Genomic DNA, 24,643 nt, shown 5'->3' with positions numbered 1-24,643 from the left:
CCAGTATTAATATTAAATAACTATTATTATTATTATTATTATTATTATTATTATTATTATTATTATTATTATTATGTAACGGCAGTATTATATTTTTTTTTAATGTGTATTTGTCATTAGTATTACATAATGACAATAATAATAATGAATTTCACATTATAAGCATTGTCAGTATTGTTAATATTATTACTACTAATAATAATAATTACAGTATAATAAAATATATTTTATAAATTACCTATTTTATATTAATGAATTGCATACAATCATTATCTATATTTATATTAATTTTTATCATTATTAAATAAATAATATAACAGCTCATACATCATTTGATCATAATTTATTTTATAAATTACTAATAATGATATGTAATAATAATAATAATAATAAATTAATATATAAAAATGATTAATAAATGATACAGTACTATAACTACTTCATTACAATTTAATTATATTAAATAATAATAATAAATGTTAAAATACTTCATATTATTATTATAATAATGATAACGATATCAACAAAAAACTTTTTAATTTATAATTGTTATTATTAATAATAATAATAATAATAATAATAAAACAGTAACAACAACAACAATAATAATTACTATTTTGTTGGTGTTGTTATTATACTAACAATATTTTTCTGTTTAAACCTGAAATTGTATCTTGTTTTACTGAAGTTCCCGCCTCTGATTGGGAGATTTTTGGGATTTTTGGGACAATCACATTATAGGGGGCGTGGCTATAACATCAACAGGCCACGCCCCCCATTCCTCGCCCTCATCCCTCCATTCAGAGGAAATCAGAAACGGATGAGTCACAGACAGCTCTTCTCTTCTCTTCTTCGAGTTTTCTTGTTTTGTCTGAAGCTCTTCAAGGCTCAAACTGTAACTCTTTCTTTCTCGGGGTTTATTCAGCACTCAGCGTTGCGTGCAGAGAGAAACTGTTGATGTCTTCGATGCTTCACTCGAACCCGAATAAAAGGCCTCTGAAATCTCCGTCCTGATCTCATGTGAATAATGCAGCCGCAGCCGCCCTGAAAACATTCATTATGACGTACAGACCCGATTCCCACAGAGCCATCTAAATCATAAAACATACTTCTCATTTTGAAAGAAATATTACTGGTGAACTGCCAGTGTGTTTGGAGCGCGTCAAGAGCCTTAAAGTCAATCATCTCCAAACTGACCACAGCTGCTTTCGTAACAAATGTCATCATTAAATTGAGTAGACAAGCTTTTAAACTATATATTTACACCACTGTAATATATTGTTTGTATCATTTAAATTGTATTATGTCAAAACACATCATTGTATTTCATAAACTTTAACCACTTACATTATTTTCATTGTAAGGAGTAATGGGCTGAACAATAACAATTATCAGGGTTGAACCGCAAACAAAGGTGGGCTAAAATGTGTTACTGTATTTCTATCAGTTTTATTTATCTGATGTATTTATTTTCTATATCCCCGTTCAATAGAAATCCTTGTCTAACTTAAAAACGCTGTCTGTCAGCATCTCAATCCAGCCAATCAGACACATCTCTGTTTCCCAACATCTGTGTTTCTCTCCGGCTGTGAATGAAGCAGGAAAACAGATCTACTGCAGCGACACACACACACACACACACACCGGCCCCTACGGACTGACCAATGTCACCTAACAGACGCACAAAACCCCACAGGGCTCAAATCTGACACTGCGGATATAAAGAGAGAGAGAGAAAGAGAGAGAGAGAATGAGAGACAGAGAGAGAGAGAGAGAGAGAGAGAGAGAGAGAGAGAGAGATGAATTGTTGTGCTGGAAGAGGCAGGTGGTTTCTGTCAGCACTGGTTTAAGCATGAATGGACATAAAAACTCATCCTTAGTGAAGAGCCAAACACACACACACACACACACACACCCTTACTTAACCTAAATCACAACATACACTATAGGTCAAAAGTTTGAAACTATTAGGATGTTAATACGTTTATGAAAGAAGTCTCTTCTGCTCACCACGGCAAAAACAGTAATATTGTGAAATATTAGTACAATTGTTAGTACATTAGTACAATTGTAGGCCTATTGTTTTCCATGCGAATACATCGTAAAACGTAATTTATTTCTGTAATCGAAGCTGAATTTTCAGTAGTGCTGTAAAACGATTAATCGCATCCAAAATAAAAGTTTTTGTTTGCATAATATGTGTGTGTGTTCTGTGTATATCATGCATATATAAATACACATACATACAGTATATATTTTGAAAATATTTATATGTACTTAAGTGTCTATTTATATTCATGTAATTTATATTTAAAAATATATATATATATGAACATAACATATTCTTCTGAAATATATGCCTGCGTGTGTGTATTCATATATACATAAAACATGTACACAGCAAACATACATATATTACGTAAACAACAGCTTTTATTTTGGATGTGATTAATCGTTATTAATCGTTTGACTCCAGTCTTCAGTGTCACATGATCTTCAGAAGTTTTGCAATATACTGACTATTGCTTATTATTATCAATGCTGAAAACAGTTGTGCTGCACAATATTTTTGTGGAAACTGATGTGTTTTATTTTTCAGAATTCTTTGATGAATAGAAAGATCCAAACAACAATTTATTTGAAATATAAATATTTCATAACATCATAAATCTATTCAGTCTCACTTTATCAATTGAATGTACTCCAGTTGAATAATTTTTTACTTAGCACAAAATTTTGAATGGTAATGTCACAGATGAAGTGGCAACACTGATAATAATCAGAAATGTTTTTTGAGCAGCAAATTACTATTGGAAGAGAATTATACATTTAAATAGAATTATATCAAACTCATAGAATTAGATTTCTGATGAATCATGTGACACTGAAGACTGAAGTAATGATGCTGAAAATACAGCTTCAATTCCCTTTTAAACTATATATTCACATAGACAACAGCTATTTTACATTGTAATAATATTTCACAATATAACTGTATTTCTGATTAAATAAATGCGCCCATGTGTTCTTATTCAACCGTATTCAAACACAATTGTTGGGAACAAGTGCAATTTTAGTAGAAAAATGGAGACTTGGACACACACAGAGAGTGACACACACACACACACACACACACACACACACAGACTGCAGGTGTTTTGGCAACGCCCCCTGCAGTAATTGTATTTCTGGCTTGGGCGAGAGATTGATTTAGTTAATTAAACAAAATGTATGAGGAGACATTTAGCTGCTGTCCTTGCTAACAAATGGTTATGCTAAACACTGAACGGCTAACCATGTCCAAAAACCCCACAACAGACACAGAAACATCACACACAACAGCTGCAGCACGGCTACGAGCTACAATTTCACAGCCTTTTAACACTCAATGCTTTTTAACCCCGGGTTAAGCAACATGTCACACTTGTCATTCGTGAACCCAGTGAATTGTGCTTCCGGCGGCATAAAGTGCGGAAGAAAGCAGTACCCAAGAACTTTTACAACTTTTCAACAACAAATAAAGTGATGAGAACGTTTTAGAAAAACCTGCATTCGATTTTCAAGAAAAGATTACATGTAATAACTCTAAAATGTCATGTGGTGTAACCATGAAGCATCGTTAAAAATTGGCACAGTGATCCAGAATAAAAGAAGTGTAAATAAATAAATAAATAAAACTAAATGGGGGATAAAAATGATTTCCCTCAAAGCCTAACACAGTAGCAAGTGTAGAAGCCATATTTAAATTAGAGGTCACATGATCACATTGATCACATAGTGGCCCAAAATCACATGATCACAAAAAAACACTGTACAGAAATAAAAAAAAAGTAAAAAGTAATAACACTTTTCCCTCTCGACTTCAATACATGCAAGTGTTTAATTTTTTTTTATTAATATTTTTAAGTAAAAATATTTTTTACAAATACCATGCATATGATATTGAAATAAAGTGATAAGAGAACACTGCATTTTCAAGAAAAGATTACATGTAAAAACTCTAAAATGTCATGTGGTGTAACCATGAAGCATCGTTAAAAATTGGCACAATGATCCAGAATAAAAGGAAGTGTAAATAAATAAATCAATTTAACTAAATGGGGGATAAAAATGTCCTCAAAGCCTAACACAGTAGCAAGTGTAGAAGCCATCTTTAAATTAGAGGTCACATGATCACATAGATCACATGGTGGCCCAACATCACATGATCACAAAAAAACACTGTACAGAAATAAAAAGAAGTACAAAGAAATTTTTAAATTCTTCTTCAATAGATGCAATGTTTACATTTTTTTATTAATATTTTTAAGTAAAAAATTTTTTTTACAAATACCATGCATATGATATTCACAAAAGTTCCATTAAATTTCCATAAAACTGCTTAATTTTCTAATGAATAATAATCCAGTATTATGTCCAACTACATGGAGTTTCTTTTTCTTTTTGTCCTTCTTTTCATCAGTGATATCAGGACAGGTGTATCACCCTTACATCTTTAAAGTTATCTAAAAATGGATTTTAATTTATAAATGAAAAACACTTATCATACTGTGTTTATGAATTGCACTAATGTATTTTTAAAAACAAGCAAGTCTTTGCTTATCATTGACCGTCATGCTAAAATGCATTTATGAGAAATCTGGACGTTTTACATGGCTATATTTGTTCAACAATAATATCCTCTTATGAAAGGCAGAAACATGATATTCTCATCTTTTAGTCTCAACAATTTAGTCTTAGCCAAAGTGATAGCAACGATACATGATCAACAAAAAGCCAAATCTTTTCACACTAAGTTCTCTCAGAATCCACAGCCTGGAGAAACACAAGCCGTCTCTGTGTATCATTCGGTGGAAAAGGGAGTCTCAGCACAGCGCGGTGACCTTGATCTGAATACAAACGACATCTTATCAAACTGTTCCTAGACCTGCGCAAACACCCTCGCAAATGATGGCCCTCGCGCCGCAGTTCACATCGCTGCAATGCAGAGCCATTATTTAAAAGAGATAAAGACTTTCTCATTCAACTGTATCTGTGTTGAGGAAGAACGAGTGGGATACCCATACTCCAGCCTCTTGGCTCGGTAGGTCAAGTCTTGGCCTGAAATTTAAACAACCTGGGGTGTTTCCCAAAACAATATTTGCTAACCTGTTAGGAACTTAGTTGGTTGGCAATGGGAAACTGCATTGCTACCAACAAAGTTGCTAACTTAGTTAGCAACAATGGTTTTGGGAAACGCACCCCAGGTTATAAAGAGATGGGAATTACAATGGGAACAATGGCATCTACCAAGGTTTGCTTTACCTGGGTATTGCTAGTTTTGTTTTACTCTCGATAATATAAAATGGAGCAATAGTTGGGAAAATCAAATCAATTTAGTAATTTTGTAAGGTTTGGGCTGATGCAAATAAAATTTGGTTAAACTAGATTAAGATTTAAAGGAATAGTAGTAGAATATTCAACCAAGGTTTTGGAAATATCTCATTCTGCCTAGGTTTCTGTAAAACTTGACGAGCTGCGGAAAACCACGATCATATTTTGAACATGTTTTGCGCAACATGATATTGTGATATTTATCGTGCATCCCTACTTTTGCATTGAAAGCGTAATAATGCTCCCTACTGTACACCGGTGAAAACACGGAAAGCTGGAAAATGGCATCAATGACGGGGAAAGAGTTAACTGACAATCATAATTTTAAAATTGTTGGTGCTTTACTGCCTCTATGGTTCATTTAAACTGGAAAATGCAGTGAATTGTATGTATACATACGTTTTTGGTGAAATGTCACATTTTCATTCAGCCAATTTTAAACATATCTGAAAAAGAAAAGCGAAGCAGTCTGAAACAGAAGCAGCGGCACATTACCGGCCAATGAGATTGCTTCATATGGAAACAGTCAATACTGCTTCATTGAATGGTAGGCCTCTGAGTCGCCCAGGCTGTGAATTAACCGCTCGGTTATAAATTCCCTTCATTAGAGCACAAAACACACTGCGGCCAGTGGGAAGGCGAAGTCCCTGAGGGGTCCTGACGCACAAATTCATTTCAGATGCTCGGAGAAATCTGGCAGAAAATCACAACATATACCGCGAGAAAAAGTGAGCTGTTGTGAGCATTTTTAGGGCAACAGCTGACAGAAAGACAAAATGAGAAAAGCAATATCTCACCTGCTCTTCAGAGGAGTAAATAGCAGATAGCTCTTACAAAGGAAGCCCTCGACTCCCATTGCATCTGAAGTGACAATCGAACAAAGCTATCGGATCACTATAATAAACCGCTTTCAACATCTCAACCCACACCTGCACAAGCTCAGACGTACACATATAGCCACAGACACACAGAAAATGAAGATTGCATCATGTCTGGGATTTCGGTCACAGTGTGACACATCCAAACTAGAGCTGAACAACATATTCATTATATTTCTATTTTTTTCAGAGGAAAATATATTTCAGGTGCAATCTTTCAATTGCCTAAAAATTGGCTAAATACAAATGTGAATGGAATGCCCTATATTAAATAAAGTATATTTTTAAAGATACATATATTGGTAGAAAATATATTTAAGCAAATTTTTTGGCCAAATTTTGTATATTTTTTAACGTATTAAAAAAAAATAAAAAAAAAATAAAAATAATATATATATATATATATATATATATATATATATATATATATATATATATTATCATTATTATTATTTTTTATATATATTTATAAATACACAAAATGTGGCCAAAAAATTTGCTAAAATATGTTTCAAAATATATTTTTGATATTGCTGAGTTTTCTCTCGGCAATCTCTCTCACACTTATGATGCATTACTATCACGGTGTTTTTATATACAGTATGAGTTTTAAATAAATTCCCAATTCAATACAACTAAAGCATTTATTAATCTTGGTAAATGCATTTTTTTTTTTGCATTTTAAATGCTAATCATGCTGTTATTATTGTGAATTTTCAAAACTATATATATATTAGTGATTCAGTGATCAATTGATATATTATCTCTAATGCAATTTTTTGCCTGATGTTTTACAAATTTTCATAAATGCAATTACCGCATATATAAGGATCACACTATTCATGAAGTTATCTAATTTTACATCGCCAGCAATTTCATGGTGAATAAATCATGAATATTTGATATATCGCCCGGCTGTAGGTCACAAATAATGGCAGATCACACGTTGCAATTCAACCCCTTGACCCAATAGATATTGATTAATGTGTTTGGTTGATTTAATTTGAGACCAGTCGGGGTCAAAGGATCGTCTGTAATCAATCAAGCCTCTGAGGAGCTGCCGGGAATGCAGGAAAAATGAAGTGGAAGGTTTGGAGTGGGGGTTCATCAGCAAGGTGAGGCAGACATGAACAGGGTGACTGAACTAATCACATTTACACCGAGCACAGGAAGTGCATTTCCCAAAGCCCTCGGCCCGTATCGGGTGAATCCAGTCGGTGTGTTGACCGGCCGCGCTCCGTTTCTCAGACTTAATGAGAAAACTGTGTTTCCAGCTTAGTAAAAAACTTCTGGTGGCATTTAAATGACTAATGCTGCTTGAGAGCCATAAACAGCAAACACTAGAGCAGACTTGTGCTCACCGCAGAGATGAGGTCAACACTAAAACAAACACACGCTCCCACACAGGCATTAGAGACGACTAAGAGACAAATCCACGAGGACAGGTTAGCTTGTGAGCAAAGCAGTACATGGTGTCTCTTCAGAGATTCGGCTCTGTTAGCACACAAATGCATGTTTACTTCGCTAGATGACAACATCATAGAACAATAACTATAATGATAACCACACACTGCCATTATTCCATCAGCTGCTTTAGCTCAAGCTCTTTAAAGCAGGATGCATGGATTCTGATTGGCTGTCAATGCTTAATCGTTCATCAGCTAAAAAAAAAAAAACTGTTCTTGAAAGTAATTCCATGATGTCCTCTGTTGTGATGGTTGTGGACTTCATTGTTCTCATAGAAGTAGAATTGTTATTAAAAATGCATTGTTATCATACTTTAAATAGAAATATCCCTCAGCAGCCTGTATATGAATTAAACTCTGTGGGTGCCAGATCTTTTTCAGTTTCTACTCCACGACTGTGGAACGCTCTAACATCAGGATTCAGAGATTCTCCAACCTTGGCCCGTTTTAGGAAATCTTTAGAGACTCATCTTTTTAAAGAGGCTTATTATGATTTAATTTGTTTTCATTTGTTATTGTCGTAAACTATTATGTCTTGTTGTACCACTTTGGGTTGAAAATAAATAAAACGCATTATTATTATGACAAATAAAATGCATTATTATTGTGATATATTCCAAATTAAAACTAGCATCCACACAAGATAATGTTCGGGTTAAAATAATAAGCTACATTGATAATGATGCTGGAGCTCTTTAAAGCAGGATGGATTTTGATTGGCTGTCAATGTTTTATTGTTAATCAACTGGGGGCGGGTCCTAAAATTTTCATCAACTGGGGGGGGGGGGGGGTATCTAAAATTGACTCCGATCATATCGTTCCTCTGTGTCATTATCGGTTATCGGTTATGTGGACTTTATCCTTGTAGAATCTGAACGAGTAATAAAACTTTACAGTTATAGTTATCATATTTAAAAAATATGCTAATTTAACTATATCTACGTCTGCACCATTGTTCTGTTTATTTATTCATTTTTTATTAAGCTAAATACTATCGATTCTATTGCTTTAGATTCAAGCCGAGAGCATGTCTTCTTTCCCTGCCTGGCAACTCTATTTTCTGACGAACATGTTATTCTAGACGAACGCTTCAGGCATCAATGCAGAACACATCGGCCCATTCAGTCCCGCTCTTCTTCCTGGAGAATGTCAAGCAGTAGCTCTCCAAGGAAAGCACGCATTCACCCGAGACTAACAGAGCGCTCCTAATGTCCCTTCAGAGGCTCCTGGAAAAGGCCATCTCCATTCCGCCTGAAGTGTGGACATTTCTGCAGTTTCCTTCCGACAACAGCAAATCTCCTGAAACTGATCGCGCGATGAACCCGCGGATCACAACCAAAAGAGTTCAGTCACATTTTCTCCACAGACTGCGTCAGTTTGCGCGGTTCGCCTTTGCGCAGCTGCGCGCGCTTCAGAAGAAAACCGATCGGGTTTAATGACATACTTCTTAATCCAGAGAGTTCCTAAGGACGTTAATTGGAATCTTTGTTATGAATAAAACAAAAACGTGTACCAATGTAAAGTAGAGCGTTAAAGAAGTGTTATTTATAAAAGGTGAGCGCAACGGAGCCATATGCACATATATAATGAAGCATTGCGGTACAACTTCTGTCTTTAACCACTCCAAAGCTCTCCACGTGATCTTTAACGGGAAATTAACAGATATGTCGGCTAACCAACCTTTTGAACAGAAACCACGCATTACAAATTGCATCAAAGACTGGACAAGGACTTGGAAACACGCACGCATATAAAACATCAGGACAGCGGCATCTGCGTGAATTCGGTTTGAAGGAAACACTAAAGGAAAGCGCACTGAAATCTGGCTGAACTTACCCGCGTCTCCGCGGAGCTGCTTGGTGATGGAGGGTCTTTTTGCGCACCGCGCGCACAGTCCGCACACGCGTCTCCGGACACAATCAGTCTCTTTTATGCGATGGAAATCGTCCTTGCGCGCAAAAATAAATGACAATACTCTGTTAGTCCAACGCAGAGACCTTCAGCCCTTCTATCCTGTAAAATGAACTCCAAAGCGACGTTCTCGGGTTCATCAGTGTCCTGATATCCGATTGCTTTTCACAGGAGCTTCTGAAAATGAATAAAAAGGCTCCTTGTTTGGATCCCCATCACCAGTCTGAGTGCCACCTCGGCACGCCGTGTCCCCATATCGCCCTTCTCCCAAACAAATCAGATGTCGAGCAGCGGTTAGTAAGACTGTACATCCAGAGTTCTCCAGCTGTAGGTGAAAGCAGCGCGCTGGTGAAGTCCAGGTGCAGCTCCGGTGTAATGCGCCGATCTGCGCGCGGTCACAGTCCGAGCTCGCGCACACACCGAGAGAACTGCGGGCTGAAAGAGGGTTGCCAGATATACACGCAAAGCGGCACACGAGACGCGTCGGAAACCGCGCACAAAGTTTCTCTCTTTTTAATAGTACCAGAGCTATAATACATGTTAGTTTAGTGCCTTAAAAACGTGTCTAAATTTGTAGTTTGGAATCGTCAGGCTACAAATAGACTTAATCAGGAATCTAAGAATAAAATATAGGCTTGCAGAAAAACTGAAAAGCCTAATCGTCTATATAGACACCTGTAAATAATTTAGAGTAGGTTATTACTGATTAATTTAAGACAGCAGCGGCTTTTTTATGTTAGTAAAATACCTAAAGACAATTTATGCATTAAGAGACGAATTATCAGCAGTTTTCAGTTGTCTACAAATTGAACATTTAATACATGCTCATGATTGATAAAAGATACCAAATATGACCACCATGTCCAGTTTCACTTTAAACCCTAAAGTTACCTAAACAGCAGCACTTATATAAATGTCATGTTTCCTCCTCTAGAACAAAGTCAAGCGAGGATTGCATTCACTACGCCAATCTGGCAACCCGGAGTCGAGGCATAAAGTGGATAGACTCCAGTGAAAAGTCTACAGCTCCCCCTAGCAGTACAAATGAAATAATCTCTCTTTCTCCCCGTTTTATACTCGCACAGAATTTTAATATATATATAAAAAATAAAATAAAACATTTCACACAACAGAACATGTTATTATCTTGGCCCGCTGACTCTCAAACGAGCTTTGACACCAGCAAACATGCCTCAGTCTTTAATCCTCATTATTACTGCTCTCATTCAGAAAAGAGCCAGCTGAGATCTGAGATTACCTGCAGGGATGCATTCAGTGTTTTGCTCAGATGTAGAGAGGAAATGTGTCACACAATAAATCCATTTAATATGGCAGACGAATAAACAACTAAAAGATTTATGTTTTCAGATTAAAGAGAGAAGTGACACGCTTGGGTTTCTTTCTTTCTTTCTTTCTTTTTCTTTCTTTCTTTCTTTCTTTCTTTCTTTCTTTCTTTCTTTCTTTCTTCTCACCATTACTGTTGCCCATTTCCTTGGTGCTATCCGACTGATCAAATCAGATTTTCACCTGTGGACAATAAAACATATTCAGAAAATTGCTTACATTTACTTCAGACAATGAATAAACGTTGCATTGGTTCTCCTGTGGGCAGGATGTGATATCATTATATAGCAGGACTGAATTTGTGCTGATTGGTCCAGGTATGTTACCTAATTAATATTCATGTCCTGGCACTATTTATGGAGCGATGTCATGTGCTTGATCTGCTCGGCTTTGTCGATGTTGTATCATATTTTGACATTGAGAGCCATTTTTGTGCTTGTTGTACATTACCATTTCATATTATTTCAAATAAATCTGAAGATCAAATGAGATGTTAAAAGTGAAATTTCCACAGTTTAACGTCAAGTGTCAACATAATTATGAGGTCTCCAGAAATCTTGTACTTGTGTAATCAAGTACAATGAACGTGAATCTGTTTGATAACTTTTGTCTATTTTTATTTGAATTTTTTTCAGTGGTTTACATGCTTTTTCTCAAGACTAAGTGCACCTTTTCTCTTCATAAATGTCTCGTAATCAACTATCAGCTGCACAAATGCTGGCATTTTCCCCCTCACTTGATCTCTTTCTGCATCTAGCACAGAGCCTTTCATCGTGGAATTAAACGGTACATTCTTGTATTGTCTGACCAAATTACAGGTTCTTCCAGTCAATACTTTCTCTTTCAGCCATTGTTACATAAGGTATAGCACGTCTCATACACAATGACTATTCAAAATACCTTGTAAAGTAAAAGATAAATACCCTTAGTATTGTGATACTAAATTACTGGATTTTAATCTTTTGAAAGTTCTCTTTGGACTATATTCATTAAGAATATGCAATATTCTAAAAAACCATTAGTAGTCTAGATGGAAATAGGGGTCCACGCGCACCCCCCGGCTTTTTTTATGCCACTTGATTTTTTAAAATCTTTCAAGTGTCTATTTTCATAATCTGCCAGGTGCCAAGCTGAAATAATCTCCCAAAGGGTTCTTTTTTAACCCTTTGCTGTACCCGACCTGAACCCGAAAAATCTAAAAGTGATATAGAAAGTGGCATAACATTAGAAGTAAACAACATACAGAGACAAATGAACACATTTTCCCATACAATTCTGACCCCAGGAATTTAATGGAATGGTTATTTTTGACATTTGACAACATTTTGATCCTATTTTTGGACAAAAATAGCAAAGAACGGCCAAAGATGTGTAAAGGATCAACTATTTTTTCGTTTTCTCAAGCGCATAGGGTGATCATTTTTCCACAACATATTATTTATTTATCATTCAAGTGTCTATTTTAAGATTGGATTGGCTACCAAGCTGAAATAATGTCCAAAATGCTTAATTTTTAACCCTTTGCACCAAACCCGAAAAATCTAAATATGATATAAAGTGGCATAACTTTTGATGTAAAAAACTCAAATTTTTCAATACAATTCTGACCCCAGAAATTGTCATTTGTCATGTTTTATAACATCTTGACCATCTGTGGTCAAAAAGAGCAAAAAAAGTTTGTTTGACAGCGTTTTTATTATACTTAACAGCCTGAAATACGATTTATTTTAACCTTTTACTTCACCTATCCTGAACCTGAAGATATTTAAAATAGTTTTACTTTTGAAGTAAACAAAACGAAGCAAATTAACTTAAATTTAAATAAATAAATAAAGAACTACAGAAAAAATCCAAAAAGGGCCAAAAAGTTGACTGAGCATTTTTTTAATTTTGGGGCTTTTGCAGTTGGCGGGGGGTGCGCGTGGACCCCTATTACCATCTAGACTATAGTAATTCTGAATGAAAATACCTTCAAAAGGTGATTAGTAGCTAGTGTAAAGACTTGCAGCATATGCTCAGTGTTTCTAGTTCTGTTTTTTTCTAGGTTTCTGAAACATACCTATAAGTACAATCCACTGCGGTTTCCAGGTGAAATGAACACTAGTGGCAGTAAAACACCAACAACTTATATTCCTTTTCTCAAAAATTATGATAATAGGGCCAGGGGTTAGACTAGAGATGTAAAAATACTTACTGTTTTCATAGTTCCTTGCACAGTACTTTGTTATGAGCTCAAAAAGCAGTTATCATGGTGCATGATTTGTAAATTAAAACATTGTGACATTTGCATCGAATAACCAGCACCATACAGTATGTGTGGCTTTTCTGATGTAGTAAACTTGCTCAGTAGCGCACACGATTTTACTTTTAGTTTAATTTGAGTGAGAAAATGCTTCATGCATTTGCAGAATGTGGTTATTGCATTTTTGTATTAAAGAAATTGAAAACACGTAAAAAACTAAAAAAAAAAATGTAAAAACTAATATGAGCATTCATCAGACATGTGCTTTAAATGCCCTCTGACAGCACAAGCCCAATCTTGGCTCTGTGCGTTGTGTTTTCAGTGGTTTTAATCATGTTTCAGATGGCCAGGTTCATTTTTTGAATGGTTAGGCTGTCATCTGGACAGCAGCAGGCTGCAATTTGACATGACGCCCAAAATAATAGCCCCAGATAAGGTTTCACACCTCAAACTTCAGTTTCCGAAAGCCATCAGTGAGGTGTCCCAGCTCTCAGCGCTAAACTGTCATGACAGATGAGAGTCATCTCTCTCTCTCTCTCTGGTGCATGATGGGAATGTGTCGTATTGTTTTGGTTTACACAGTTGTTTTTGCAGAGAGACAAGCTTTGTCTCATCTGTTGTAAAAGCTTAGCAGGCCATGTGTCCATCACACATTATGAATTTTAAGAATCTATTTTGATATTTTTGCACTATGAGTTTTTGACATTTTTATTTTGCTTACATGGTTTCTCACCTTGGTTATTCATTTTGTTCACTTGCTTTTAATCTAGTGCCTTAGTGCATTGTTTTTTTTTTCTGCATTATCATTATTAAAGCTGAAATTAGTTCTTTGCTTAATCCACAACCACAACATGATAAGTATTAGTGATAATTTCAGGCATTCTCACTGAAAAAATCTAAATATGAACATCTGTATTTCAAATCTCTGTCATCCCACACAATAACTGATTACCACAATAGCTGTAACTATATCTTCTTTCTCTAAAAAGCATTTTACACTGTATATGTTTTTTATATATGTCACCGATATTTAATCATTACACAGTAATATTGTGCAATCTTTTGATTCTTTGTCAGGATACATTTGCTGCAGCTCCAGAAATAATATTCACATGGCATTTACAGTTCAGGTGATTGTCTCTATGAACAAAAAAAAATGCATAATTGCTGTTATTTATTGCTTTGGGCAGAGAAAAAGTGAAAGCCCCATTGTAGTGTTAACCGTGTGAGAGCTCATTCATGATGTATGCCTGATTTGAGAGCTCTCTGTGTTTTGAATGCAAAGGTTAAGGACATAAACACTCTCTTATGGCCACATAAACAAGGATCAGCACTATTCAGATTACAAACCACAAGATGAATACACAACAGTGTATCATGCAGTCGAAAATATGGAAAATAAAGAAAGGCCAAAGCGCCAGACACTGAGCCGAGATGCTGGACCCGCTATGAATGCAGATGGTGAGGCAGCGTGTGAGGTGAGTGAAAATAATGATGTAGAATATGTAAATGTGATGCCACTGAGAAAAAGGATAACACTGGGAGTATGTCAAAGGCTGAAAAGCTATACTGGGAATTTTAGAAAGATCTAGAAAGGTAACAAAGAGAGCATTAGACATTAATGACCCAGTAGCTGGATGTACACACACACACACACACACACACACATTTACTTAGACTTCTATTGTTTTTATACAGAGAAAGTTAAACACATAGTGAACTAAACCCACCCCTAACCCTCACAGAAAACTTTCTGCATTAAAAAAAACAACTTTGTTTCATTTATTTTTATAACAGTGTAACAAATGTGGATGTCGCCAAATAGAGGTTTTTGTTGGGTTTTGCTCACTTTTGGGTACAAAGTAGATACACACACACACACACACACACACACACGCATAAACATATATTTATGTTTCATATTGTATATTTGCCAAACATGACTGATTCCTCATGTCATGCCTTGTTTCCACCCCTTGTGACCCCCCAAAAATGCTTTGTTAAATCATAATTATGACTGTCATAATTTTGATGTATTTCTAAATATTACTTATATATAAGATCTAATTTCTCCTAATTAAAACATTTTATGTAATTCTAAAAAATGTTAATCTCATGATTGTGACTAAATATGTTTTATCACATATAATTTCAATTTGGTATGTCATAATTTAATCTCATAATTATGACTCATAATTTCGATTATTTTATGTAATTCTGACTTGGAATGTCAATTCCGACTTTTCATCTAGTGATTATAACTTTCAAAGGAATAAATTTAACTTACCAAAGCATGAGAATTTACTCTTATCTGGTGAAAATGGGCCTCCATACCATCCTCCTTTGTTAATTCTGTGAAAAACTCCACCTAAACTGTTCATTGGATCTTCAAAACATATATATATATATATATATATATATATATATATATATATATATATATATATATACATACATATATATATATATATATATATATATATATATATATATATATATATATATATATATATATATTAATAACTGGTATTGACAACTGGTCATTGATGAACCACGCTGGTAAAAAGTTATTATTATTTTTTTGCTACACCACACTGTTGTCATATAATGCTTCAATGAAGAGAGTGGACATGACTTGAGGCTGTATCTGGTCAATGCTTTGATGAAACTTGATACATGTCAAAGTCATGCTGCCCTGGTGGAGATCAGTTTTAGACCATGCTGCCCAAAAGCTTTTTGATGTATAAAACAGTTCTTGTGTAACACATCAATCTATTCAGTGGCAACACTGATCTGTTCCATTGTGACAGTGATCTTATAAAACTATTACATTTGACGTATATCTGATATGGCTGGTTAAACTTCTGTTTAGTACCTTAGAAAACTTGCATGGCTCAATTTCTTTTCTCTTTTGATTCACAAAATTATCGTGGCCAGGAAAAGTGTATTGAAGAGAAATCATGGCCTTTAGGCATCCGGTCCATTATAGCAAACTTGCTGGAGACTTTAGCTCCAATGTATGTGCTACTGGGAAGTCTTTGTTTACCTGTATATATATATATATATATATATATATATATATATATATATATATATATATATATATATATATATATATATATAATTCCTTACATGAGGGGGAGACATCGAGGAGACATCTTGACATGTTGGATGTGCTCAGCTTCTGACTTGGAATAGATTAAGGTGTCATCAATATAAGCTATCACATACCTGTTCAACAGGTCACAAAGTATCTCATTAATGAATGACTGGAACACAGCTGGAGCACTGGCTAGCCCATACGACATAATGGGGTACTCATAATACCCCCTAGTGGTGAGAAAGGCAGTCCTCCACTCATCCTCTTCACATATCCAGATAAGGTTGTATGCATTTCTTAAATCCAATTTAGTAAAAATCTTTGCCTGTCTGAGCTACTCAAGGGCTGCTGGAACCAGAGGGATTGGGAAGTGGAACTTGACGGTTACGTTATTCAAACCTCTGTAGTCGATACAAGGACGAAGTCCACCGTCCTTTTCTCTACAAAGAAGAAACCTGCAGCGGCTAGAGACGATGAAGGGTGAACAAATCCATTGTTTAAGGCTTCTTCAATGTAACTCTCCATAGCTTGGGTTTCGTTATGGGTTAGCGGGTACACTTTACTTTTGGGTGGCATGGCATTAGAAAGAAGATCAATAGCACAATCCCAGGGACTGTGAGGTGGTGATTGAGTGGCCTTCACTTTGTTAAATACCTCAGCATAGTCATTGTAACTGAAAGAACTAATCAATATTTACCCGAGGTGTGGAATTGGAGAACGTCTTGTGTGGGCATGTCAACTTATTTCCACAATAGAGATACAAGTTGTGCTGTCGTTGTCGAACTCTCTCCTCCTCAGAGATCCTTGAGAAATTCAGTTTCATAGGTTTCTGACTGGTGACCAGGGGAACTGAGTGTGACTGGGTAAAAGTTGATATGCTTGACAATGACCCATGAGCAGGTTTTCTCTTAGGAGCATTCCTCATTAAGTTATAAATCCTTATGGCTAAATTCACAAACTCAGAGAAAGTTGAATTCTCATCCTCGCAGGTCAGTTGTTGCTTGAAATTCCGGAGTTAGGCTTAGCTGGAAAACTGCTTTCAGCTAGATATCATTCCATATTGTCACAGTGTCTGGTCTGTGTATCCCTGGGTGTCCACTGGTGGTCTCATTTCCCCTTATTGTCACCCTACTACAGGTACTACATTTCCCACAATCCTTTATCTGATTCATCACTGGCAATTGCACACTTGTTAATTGCACTCAACTGTTCCCACTCTCATCGTTTTCTCCTGTCCATATATACCTTGTTCATTTCTATCAGTTTCATGGGGTACTTGGTTTATGTCACCCTACTTTTTCGTGTTCCCTGGTGTTTTTCGTGTTTCTTGTTTTGGACTGCCTTTCTGTTTTTAACCTTTTGCCTGTTTGGATATTGATTTTTGGATTCCCCCTATTAAAACACTGCAACTTGATCTCTCTGTTTGTGTGTGCGTTCGTCACAGATATTCAAACACTGATTTATTTATTTGTTTGATTTATTTGTGCTATTTACACAGTTTAAGTTTTTTCAAGTTTGTAGGTGTCCAGCTACAGAAACTGAATAATTAAATGTAAAATAGCACTATACTATTTTCACTGTAAAAATTAAATATACAATCAAACCAAAATTTATTCAGACACCTTAAACATTTATCACATTATCACAGTTTATTTTTTATATATAGTTAGGAAAATGGTAATCAAATATGAAAAGATCTCCGAGTTAAACTGTCAGAACAAATTCGTCTTGATAATGTCAGATAACTTTAAAAGAAAGGTATGTAATGTATTATAATCAACCATAACTATTAGTATGAAAATATTTACACAACTATCAATACTTTGTTGACCAATCAGTCTGTGGTGTGAAAAGGTTGCATTAGCAGTTCATGAAAAAACACATAAGCAAAACATGGTGAGGTCAAAGTGTCTGAATAATTTCTGCTATAAATTGGCAAGTGGCAAGGCTTAAAAACATGTGAAAATGATAAGCTTTCATGACGACACGCAGCATTAGCCTGTCAACTGTCCTGATCACCTTTTTATATGCTGGCCTCAGCCAGACAGTTGAGACCCCCCGCCCCCAGCCGTGGGCCCCTATAACCGTCATCACCTTTCACCCCACTAGCGACGTCCCTGGTAAAGAGTGTCATCAAAAAAAGCACATTTCTGGTTATCAGAAGCAAACTTGTCTTTCTGGTTTTCAAATTAAATCTCTACTTGTCAGATAAAACCTCTAAGTGTATCTGCTGATACATCAAATTTACCAGGCATGGCCAGGCTTACCATTTGTGGGAAGGGTGGAACAAGTGACCGAATATAATGTGTCAAATATTTGTTGGTGGACTGCAGGCTTGTTTCTGCATGTGCAGAAATTTATTTGAAGGGCAATCCAGAATCATCATCAGAAAACAAGCAGTTGTCAAAAAGTCAATCAGTCCAACCAGTACGAAAAATTCCAATAATCAGATATAAAAGCAAACATGCAAGGAGTCATACACAATATCAACAGGCAATGATAAAAGAATGCAATGAGACTGGCAATATTTCGCAGAGAGTAGGTGTTTCTCAATGTCAAGGAAGGATCCTCGGAAGCCAGTATTTCAGGATGCTATGTCATCGACATCCGTCGAAGGACTGTTCCAATGTCGACGATCCTCGGAATTTCAACCAAGGACTGAGTCCTTCGTTCGAAGAATATCCCATACACAGGAAAGGATGCATATGTGTATCCTTTGCGCTCTTCGTGCTCTCAAATCACCCACAATCCTATGTGCACAGCTTTGCTATCTAAGTTAGTTCAAAAATTCAAAAATGTTGAATGTTAACGTAGTCGGAGCGTTAACAGTTTTTATTTACGTTACCAAACATTTGTTATAACTGTAGTAAGTATAAGTAAAGTTTGACGTTTAAATGCCAATACAAATTACTACTGTATTGATATTGTAAATTATACAAATACAAATGGTTAACTGAACCGAACCTGACATTTAACAATTGGTTGCGTCAACGGCATTTCTTTTATAAATAACTAGTTCAGTTGTCCAAAGTAATTTAATGATACCATTCACAGCGTTATTCAAACGGACCTTTTCACTGACGTAATGATGCAATTACATGCACTTGCTAGCATCATGGCTGCCAAATAGGAAGTCACCAACTAGGCAGCATGGCCTGGCATTACACCCCTAAATCGATCCAAGGCACCAAATCTGTCTCTAACCTACCGTATTAAACCTGCAGCAGAAGTGTTGTGCTCTGGCCTCTGGCCTCATCAACACAAACATTTAATCATTTTATTAGAACATTTGTTAAAATCATTTCCAATAAGTGCTTGATCATATGGAATTGAAAGTTTAATGTGGAGATGCTGTGTATGCTGTGAAACTACTTTGTTTGGCCTTCCAAAAGAGGACACAACTAGAAATCAGTGGTTATGTTATATTTACAACACTTTTTCAGAACAGTTGAACCCAAATATTCAGATGTGTGCAGCACAATTTACTACGCTTCTGAGTCACAGCCTGAGAGTACGTTTTCAAATTAAAATAATTTGCCAGTGATAACTCAAACGTGAGTTTTGAGCAGTATAGAGTTGCTCTTGTCGTTTGTCATTTCTCTGATCAGAACATGGTTTTATGTTTATGTAAGGGATGTTACATTTCCGTCACACAATTGAGGTATTCAGCCAATCACAATGTACTGGATAGCGGACCATTCAGAGCACACCTCGCGTCTCAGAACGATGAGCTTTGTGAAAATCGACACATTTCAGAAAGGTGTGGCATGGAAGAGAAACATCTGGGTTAATTATGGTAACCCTCGTTCCCTGAAGGAGGGAACAAAGATGTTATGTCGGTGACCATCTAATTGGGATATCACTTCGTTAGATCAATCTACTTCGAGTGTAAAGTAAACAAGCTAATTCATACTGGCATGCAGATTCAATATATACCAGGTTTGGGTGACCCGGCCGCTCAGTGGTTGTACAGCAGCCGTGGTGACGGGACGTGACCAACGAATTGGGATTCCCGGCCAAAGCACCATAGATGCTGCCCCTTCCAGTGCCCTGTGCTAAGGTAGAGTTTAACTGGATAGTTGCTCAAATTGTAATTGGATTCTTAACCATTTTTTAATCTTAAAATAGCCTTTTATTGTGATGTTTCTCATATCATATGGCTTTGGCTCAGGACAAAGACAATAGCCAAAACCTTATTCTTCATCTGCAGTCAGAGGATGAATAGCACTAGCTCTGGTCTTATTTGCCTCTTTTACAAGCTGCAGCCTTCTGTTTCGTGACACTAGCAAAGCCCCTCCACTTTCTCAGTGTTTCATATCCATGGCCAGCTGTTGTTTATGTTTCTCTTCCCTTCCTCGAAAAGCCCTATAAATTCAGTCTTTTAAAATTATGGTTTCTGCATTATTATTTTAAATCATGTTTCTTTAATACAAAGAACTTAAAGACTGGAGAACCACAGTCCTGCATAGACTAAACCCTAATCAAATACACCTGAACCAACTAATCAAGGATCACTTGAAAAATCACAGGTGGGTGTTGAAGCAGGCTGGAAATAAACTTTGCAATTTTCCAGTTTAGTAAATAACTTATATGCCAAGAAAATATATATTTATTTATTTATTTCACAGGCTCAAAATAAGCAACAGGTGCACAACGATTAATCACTTAGAGAAGAGTACTGAGTTGTCTTGATTACACATTAATTATTCTGCTTATATACTTGTGTCTGCATGCTATAGACACATAAACATATACACATTTAAAGAAAATACACATAGAAGATCTAGAAACAGTAGTTTTATTAGAAATTAGTGTAATTATACACTAATTAGAGCTCCACATAAAATATGTCTATGCCCTCTTTGAAATTTCCACATTCTCCTTTGAAATTCCAAAAGGATTGCAACCCCTTTGAAATTCCAAAAGTTCAATTTTTGAAAATCTTCATGCCTCTACAAATTTTTTTATTCCCCTTTGAAATTTCAAATTCCCCCTTTAAAATTCCAAATGTTTCCTTCAAAATTTTAAATTCCCCTTTTAATATCCCGAATGCCCTTTCAAAATTTCTAATTATCCCTCTGAAGTTCCAAATACCTCCTTTGAATTTCCAAAAACCCTCTTTAAAATTTCAAATACCCTCTTTGGCAATTAATTCTAGTGGTACAAGTTCATGCATCTTGTTCATATAGGCACAAACACGAAACAATCACACCACCTAATAGCTGTCAAGTCATTCAAATCTCTTTGATCTGCTTAATCAATAAATTAATTAACAATACTGTTAAACTAACATGGTTTAAAAGATGGATGTGTTGATTTGTGCTAAATATATATATATATATATATATATATATATATTTTTTTTTTTTTTTTGTTAAACAGTTTTTTTCAAAAACTAAAAACTAAAAAAAAAAAAAGCCTTAATATTCCTGGAAGTTGCTGTGGGGTTCATGCAGGCAGAGGACATAGCAGGGATCGCACAAAGCATGTCTGATATCTTGCAATTACTCAGTCTTGACCGAGATGTGCTGTGGATTCAGGTTTGATAGTGCCTCTGAGGGAGGGTTTCAAACAATCCTGACAGAAACCTGTTGGAAGCTTTGCATTGACTCTAGATGCTGCAAAGCACATGACTGGGCATGACCTACTGTTATGTAGGGTTTTTTGATCATTTTAACAGTTTTTACAGCTTTATAATTGGTCTAACATGCATTACAGCTTTCTGGAAATTGAAAACTACCACATGAAAATGGTTTCACAATGGAGCTTTCAGTATGACTCACCGAATAAACTTTTGACACTGTTTGAGGCTAAATAATAAATGTTAGCTGAGTTTGCTCTAGTCAGACTAAATTTGAGGCTGAACAGCTCTTTTAACTAATGCAAACATAGACACCTGTGTTTCTTCTCATCACTTTCAATAAGTTTTGTGAGACAAGTGTCTTTTCCACAAAGGGTCTATAATCCGTCAACCTCTTTGTCACAGGCAGTATTCATTTGATCAAGACCTCAAGGTGATTTTGGGGGCATACAGAGATGATTCAAACAATGACTTTGATCAAACTGACAAAGGCTTCTTGCTTCTGTAAAAGAAAGTTACCAACCAGATTGGATGAAACCTGTATGGAAAATGTATCTAGTGAAGGACAAGTGGGACCTGAGACTGTGAAATGGCGTATTGGACTTATATAGCTCAACTTCCAATACATTTTTTGTTGTTGTTTTCACTCCCTCTCTAAGTCAAAAGAAGCATCTCTTGTCCTGCTGAATTTCTTGATACATTATTGGTGTAATGCAGTCAAACTTTAATAATTCTGTTTATGGGTTCATTCAAATCCCTAAGTACAAGCATTGTTAATGTCTTCGCAAGCAACACTAATTCATGGAGAAAGCAACTCCTGTGGTACAGTCTGTTCCATAATTATTTCTTTACGATTTCAGCTCTTGATTACCTCTGTGCTTTCATATATATGTTTGGAAGAGCTAGGCCACCTGGGTTGCTGAATTTGTTAACTGACTTTCTGAAACATTTTGTTCTTCAGATAATATTCTCTAATGCAACCTGATAAAAAATACATAGTCTTGTATTTATATGGTCAACTTTATAAAGTCAACTTTGCAAGACATCATTTCATCACCTCAGAACACTGCCAGACTCCATCCCTCACTAACTTTATGTGATGCTGAGAAAATTGTCCATGCCTTTGTCTCCTCACGATTGGATATTGTAATGCTCTTCTCATCGGGATCCCTGCCAAGAGCATTCAGAAACTTCAGCACATTCTGAACACTGCAGCTCGGATCCTGATGAGAGTTCACAAATATGAACACATCACACCAAACCTTCAATCCCTACATTGGCTTCCTATTCCAGCCCCGGATTGATTCCTCACACATCACTGTAACCATGGAAATGCCCCCACTATCCTTCAAGAACTACTTACACCAAAGATCTCAGCACGTTCCCTCTGCTCCACAAACACTTATCGGCTCCTTCCCTCAAAGACTAAGACTCGCACCATTGGTGACAGAGCTTTCTGTGCCGCCGCTCCTATCCTGTGGAATAAAAGGGGCTGCCTTAGAGAAACGGTCGATGACATTGAGGATAACGGTGTTACCGGCCGACAGGGGGAGACCCGAAATGAAATCTAGAGCGATATGGGACCAAGGGCATGAGGGAATGGAAAGGGGTCTGAGGAGGCCGACCGGAGGGGAGTTCCCAGACTTTGTCTGTGCGCACACTGCGCAGAAGGCTACAAAACGACGAGTATCCCGTTCGCGGGAGGGCCACCAGAACCGTTGGCCTATGGATGCCAGGGTGCCCCTAACGCCGGGATGGGCAGCTAATTTAGATGAGTGGGCCCACTGGAGTACTGCCGGATGGATGGATGCGGGGACGAAAAGAAGATCAGTGGGAAATAGACGGGGAGTGACAAAATGAGAGAGAGCTCGTTTGACTAGCCTCTCAATTCCCTAGATGGCAGCACCGATCACGCGCCCCTTAGGGATAATGGGAACGTGTGACTCGGAGCCCTCTGAGGAATCAAAGAGGTGGGACAAACCATCAGGCTTGACGTTCTTTGAGCCGGTTTGGTAGGAAATTAAAAGTCGAAACGGGTAAAAAAACAATGCCCAATGAGCCTGACGGGCACTCATCCTCCTGGCGGAACGAATATATTAGAGATTTCTGTGATCCGTCCACACTATGAAAGGAACACAGGAACCTTCCAGCCACTGACGCCATTCACCCAGCACCAGGCGAATGGCGAGTAGTTCACGATTGCCCACGTGGTAATTATGCTCAGAGGGGGATAACCGATGTGAGAAATAAGCGCAGGGGTGGATCTGACCATTGGAGGCAGATCGCTGGGAGAGTATGGCTCCAACGCCTACATCGGACTCGTCAACCTTGACAATGAACTGTCTGGAGGGGTCGGGGGTCATAAGGATGGGAGCGGACGTGAAAAGGGTCTTAAGGCGGTTGAAAGCACTCTGGGCGGACTCGGTCCACTCAAAACTGGACTTGACAGAAGTAAGGGCGGTTAGCGGCGCGGCGACCTGACTGAAGTTACAAATAAAGCATCGGTAAAAATTAGCGAACCCCAAGAAACACTGCAAGGTGACACGAGAGTCAGGGACTGGCCAATTAATGACCACCTTAATGTTAGCAGGGTCCATGCTAATGCCCTCCCCTGAAATGACACACCCCAAAAAAGTGACCGAGCGTGCGTGGAAGGAGCGTAGTGCCCGGGAGAAGGTCGATGCTACAGTCATAGGGACGGTGAGGAGGGAGAGAAGCGGCCCGAGATCGGCTGAACACCATCCGCAG

General features: G+C 36.9%; 1 protein-coding gene across 23 annotated transcripts in view; it reads right to left on the bottom strand.

Moving 5' to 3' along the window:
- LOC113051738 (adhesion G protein-coupled receptor L3) overlaps positions 1-10,055 on the bottom strand; it is a 245,423-nt gene extending 235,368 nt beyond the window's left edge. For all 23 annotated transcript variants that reach the window (XM_026215749.1, XM_026215753.1, XM_026215761.1 and 20 more), the window contains exon 1: positions 9,554-10,055. The gene's annotated coding sequence lies outside the window, so the exon portion shown is untranslated. The remainder of the gene's footprint in view (positions 1-9,553) is intronic.
- Positions 10,056-24,643: the final 14,588 nt, after the last annotated feature.

This window comes from Carassius auratus, chromosome 32 (genome assembly GCF_003368295.1).
Source record: "Carassius auratus strain Wakin chromosome 32, ASM336829v1, whole genome shotgun sequence".
NCBI lineage: Eukaryota > Metazoa > Chordata > Actinopteri > Cypriniformes > Cyprinidae > Carassius > Carassius auratus.
This window is presented reverse-complemented; position numbering and strand designations above follow the sequence as displayed.